Raw genomic sequence first — 5,105 nt, forward strand, 5'->3', positions numbered from 1 at the left:
GCGCTCGGGCGGTTATAAACTACCGCTCGGGCGCCACAGGTTCTGCCCGAATGGTATTCTTATTGAACACTGGCGCTTGGGCGGTCATTTCCTACCGCTCGGGCGCCAACAGTTCTGTCCAAACATTGTACTTTTCATATGTTTTGCCCAGTCTGGTCTCGGAATGGCCCGGCTATAATCACCTCTTTTCATAATCAATAAATCATCTCAGATTACAATAGTCAAATTCTCGGGCATTACAATGGGGTTGAAGGTCATGGCTATGGGAGTGCATGAAGATTTGGTTGTGGTATATAAGAGGTTGGTTCGAGCGTGGTCGGGGCTGGTTGGGCGTGTTTTAGAGTTTGACTTCAAAATTCGATTTTGGGATTTCTCCCGTAGGGTTGGCGCCGCGGCGCTTCCCCTGTGGCGCAAGCGCAGCGCTGGCTTGTACCATTGCGGCACTGGCACATGGCACCTAGGCACTGGTGGTGCTACATTGTCAACGCAAAGGCGCCAATACTGTACAGGTATTTTGCGAGATTTTGTGGATATTGCTCCTTTTGGGGGTTCTAGTAAGTTACACCGACATGTCTGTGTTTATAAAGGGTTTAAGTGTGGTCGCAAGGGTTTTGGTTACGATTCGTTGAACAATGGTTAAATTGGATCAAGTCTCGGGTTAATTCAGGTTAAATGGCACTCTGGTCTAAGCCCTGAAACGAAATATAGAAGTTAATGCAGGGGTTCGTGATACATTTAAGGAAATGACTAGAAGTATGTCTAAGGAGTTTGATAAGTTTGAGCGGGTCAAGTAGCAGTCCTGACAGTTCCCTGATAACTGAAAATGAATATTTAAAATTTATATGTTGGTATGGAACATGGATTTTTACCTTCATGTTAGAAACACTTTGCATGCTTGGTTTTAAAAAAATGTATGTATAAGCATAGATTGCAAGTAATGAATATGATGGCATGTTTTAAAAGAGGTGAGTTGATTGTGACTAATATGAACACAAACATGAACATGTAAGGCCAAGGCTCAGTTCATGAGTAAAACTGTCGGTGATGTCCCCGTCGCCGGGTACCACGGTTATATGTAGATGGATCCATCGAATTAGAGCTGATACGAAAGTCACAACTAATGATCTAAGTTCAATTAAGGAAAAGATTATGTATATGATTATACGATAGGACATGATTTGATATGAATATATTTACGTTTATGTACATGCTTTTGAAGATCATTAAAGTTATTTTTCTTACAATAATTCACATTGTTGTATGATATTTGTATCTACTTGTTATAATGGTTCAGGTGTGTTGAGTCTTTAGACTCTCTAGGTGTGATTGATGCAGGTGATCTTATGGTTGAGGAGGCTGGAGGCGCTGAAGACTAAGTAGGCTGAGCTGGGGGTTCACGTGAAAAACCGAGGAGGTTGCATTTTTTCCGCATAATATGATTATGAGACACGAGTTTAAGCAATATTTTTAAATGAATTTGAATCTTGTTCTACGTTGGTTAGTTGTCATACTTTTGGTATTATGCTCGAATTTCTCTTTTAAAACAGAAGACTAGGAGATTTATTACATTTTAAGATTTTGTTTAACTGGAGTTATTTTTATTCAGTGATTGAATGGATTTTAAAACGCATGATTAGCTTATTTAAATGTTTATGAGTGTGTGTATTTTAAGTCATACCTTTTAAAAAAATATTTCAGTAGAATTTTAAGAAGTAGAGGTTTCAGTTGGTATCAGAGCAAGGTTTCTTGTAGAGGGATGTGCGACCGCCAACTTCAAAAACTCAGTCGTCAAGCCTCAAGTGTGTAAGTTTAAATTTTTTAAACGTTTTTAACTATATCACCTGGATGTTTATATCATATACGTTTTACAGTACAGTAGTTTATCTATCAATATGTTTTGAGATAGATGCTTTAGATTTTTTATTCATGTTACAACATGAAATAAGAAATTATATTGAAACATCTACTAATTTTTTTTAATAAATAAATCTCGAATATAAACATTTTACACATGTATGCGACAACAACTGAAAATGTACAAATTTTAAAATAAGAGTACTCCAACATAAAAAAAACGTTGCAGTAAAAATACGACAAAACGTCAAACATGAAAAACTCCAAACAACCATCAACATATAAAAATGATAGAGTATGAAAATATCAAATGATAGAGTATGAAAATATCAATGATCTCTCCTAACACATAAACATGATGTGCGGAAAAATAAGGTCCTCAGGTTAGCATGCGCACATCCAGCCCTGCCTACTCAGTCTTCGGCGCCTCCAGTCTCCTCATCGATATGCTCACCTGCATCATTCACGCCTAGGGAGTCTAAAGACTCAACACACCTTAAACGTTATAACGAGTACATATACATAGCATGCAACAATGAAAAGTATTGTAAGAAACATACATTTCATGATCTTAAAAGCGTAAAAATAACATAATATAAACATAAACATGTCAAAAACATATCTCAACATATCATTTTATACGTGTTCATTTCTTTTAATTGAATTCAGTTCATTAGTTATGACTTTCGTATCAGCTCTATCGAATCAGCTCTATTCGATGGATCCATCTACGTATAACCGTGGTACCCGGTGGCGGGGACATCCACAATAGTATTACCCATCCACAGAGCCTTGGACTTACATGTCATCATATTCGCATTAGTCACAACCAACTCACATCCTTCAAAACATATCATCATATTTATCACTTATAAAATCAAGCATATACGTAAATTTCTTAAAATCAAGCATACAATGTATTTTTGCAATTACATAAAAATTTGTGTTCATGATATAGTTTACATTTAAAAACGTGAAATTTTGTTATCAGGGCGCTGCCAAGATTGCTAGCTTGACCCAGGTGAAAAATGATCATTTTTCCCCTGCAAACCCTAATTGACTGTTTTACACCTGGTCCTCAAAATTTCAACCTGAAGTCAACCAAACACCTTAAAACTCCTCAAAACATATTTTTAATCGTCCTTAGACGAAAACTCAAACCCGTTTTGTAACTTATACAGATCGTTTTAAAACTTGGATCATGGTCCCAGTTTTTACCCGAATCAACCTGAAACTTAACAAAATTTTTCGTAAGTTAAATGATGACTCAAAAATACACAACCAGCCCCCAAAATCACTTTTTCCTGACCCATTAGGACCTACCAACCACGCCTGAAAATTGCTGGAATTTCCAGCGCGTACAAACCGTAACCTTAGTTGCCTCAAACCCGCGTTTATTCGATCCTAGACCTAACTATCAAGGACCAGACCTGAAACAACTCTCCCTACCCCACCTCTAGACCATCCTTGACCTACCTAACCCTAAACCTCAGCCCCATGCACGCTGTGGAGCGCAACAATCCGATAGCCCCCCGCGCGAGCCAACCGAGCCACCCCTCAACAAAACCCCTTCGATCAGCTTCAAGACCACGACCAGCTTTTTGTGGCCCTCTCCTAGACCTGTCATGACCCAATAGGGTCAGCTTCATGGCTGGAATCGAGCCATGCACGACTGTATCATTCTAATATCCCGATCTAACCACATGGACGCTAGGTTCCTCAACACAAACCGATCGACCCTCACCTAAACCGACCAAACCTCGACTCCAGCACTTAACCCTCTTCATTCTAGACATTTTCGGCCCCTTGACACTAGGCCATTACAGCCCCTTACACATAATCCAACGAGAACGTGAGTTATGTATGAAACAATGCACATTTCATATCAAAAATTTGCAAAAAGGATACTACATGATAGCTCAAATAAATTCTCATGCAAACACACATACACACCAGCATTTACATAGCATGAATACGCTCAACAACTTGAAGACCCTTGCGAAGAAGGTGCACCGGAGGAGTGGGACATGATTTTTTTGAAAGCTCTAAGAGGATTTTCAAGAATTTCTGATGAAGAAATTTCGTAATGGAGGCTGCTGAATGGGGAGGGCGGCCATGTGCTTTAAATTAGGTTTAGGGCTAGGTTTGATGGGTTTTATAAACAAACGATTATTGTATAATGGGCTAATTAAAATAAACGAGTTTAAAATGGTTTTAGGCCCATTATGCAATAAAAAAAACCCGTCAAGCCCAATAAATTTCCCAAAAAATATTTCGTTTTGGTACGTCTTTGAAAATTTTGCCCGAACCCCCAAAAAGTTCTCCGAATAAGTAAAATTTGCGTACCAGTTAAAAATATAACCCGACGTGTAAAAATAACCAACCAAGGCATATTTAAAAAAAATCATACATAAATACATCTTAAATTAAATAATTAAAAATAATTACTTAATAAAATGGCATTATATCCCCCATTAGTCCTCGGTAGTCCTGTCACAAAGTGCATGGTAATGTTCTCCCATTTCTACTCGAAAATATGGAGTGGTCTAAGTCTCCATGCAGGTCTCTGATGTTCGGACTAAACCTGCTGACATGTCAAACACTCGGAGAAGAAATGTAGAATATCACTCTTCATGTTCGGCCACCAATAAAGAGACTGAAGATCCTTATACATCTTTGTACGGGGTGTTGTGGGCCCTACTCATGATATCTATTCTCAGAGAATCACTGCTAGGAACCCACAGTCGGTAATGATATCTAACTATGCCATCTTCAACTGTATGCACCCTCAGGCCTTTCGACTCATCCCTCTGTCTGCACTTCTATAAATGCTCGTCCGAAGCCTGCCCTGCTCGAATCCTGTCCCTCTTTGTCGACTTTACTGTCAGGGTAGAAATACTAGGTGCATCGCCATTGGCATAAACTAGAAGCTCAAACCTCTTAATCTCTGCCTGCAGTGGTCTCTGTACCGACAACTGAGTGATAGTTGTATTCTTCTGGCTCAGGGAATATGCAACCACATTAGGCTTACCCGGATGGTAGCTAATGCCACAATCATAATCTTTCACTAGCTCTAGCCACCTCCGCTGTCTCATTTTGGCTCTTTCTGTGTGAAGAAGTACTTCAAGCTTTTCTAATCAGTGAAAATTCTACACTTTTCCCCATACAGATAATGCCTCCATATCTTCAGGGCGAACACCATTGCTTCTAGCTCGAGGTCATGAGTCGGATAATTCTTCGACCTTCAACTG

This window comes from Primulina tabacum, unplaced genomic scaffold (genome assembly GCF_025594145.1).
Source record: "Primulina tabacum isolate GXHZ01 unplaced genomic scaffold, ASM2559414v2 Contig320, whole genome shotgun sequence".
Classification (NCBI taxonomy): domain Eukaryota; kingdom Viridiplantae; phylum Streptophyta; class Magnoliopsida; order Lamiales; family Gesneriaceae; genus Primulina; species Primulina tabacum.